The 217-nt window shown below is 37.3% G+C and overlaps 1 protein-coding gene across 9 annotated transcripts in view; it reads left to right on the top strand.

The window, feature by feature from the left end:
* Positions 1-217, top strand: part of acaca (acetyl-CoA carboxylase alpha) — a 73592-nt gene that overhangs the window by 24859 nt on the left and 48516 nt on the right. The window lies entirely within an intron of this gene.

The following is a 217-nucleotide window of genomic DNA, read 5'->3' as shown; positions in this document are numbered from 1 at the left end:
TAGCACTTAAAACCTGGAAAAGTCAGATTTTCATGATATGTCACCTTTAATACAAAGAGCCAAATCGCCCATCACGCAGTTTGCATTTAAAAACATAAGAGACGCAGTGAAAAGGAATAAACCTACACAAATTCGTGACGTGTTTTCTAAAAGTTTAAACTCTTTTAACTTTGCATGGCTACATCTCTTCTGTGAGACGCGAGTGCAGCAGTCATAT

Source organism: Sinocyclocheilus rhinocerous, unplaced genomic scaffold (genome assembly GCF_001515625.1).
Source record: "Sinocyclocheilus rhinocerous isolate Xijiao unplaced genomic scaffold, SAMN03320098_v1.1 scaffold127, whole genome shotgun sequence".
Lineage (NCBI taxonomy): Eukaryota > Metazoa > Chordata > Actinopteri > Cypriniformes > Cyprinidae > Sinocyclocheilus > Sinocyclocheilus rhinocerous.
This window is presented reverse-complemented; position numbering and strand designations above follow the sequence as displayed.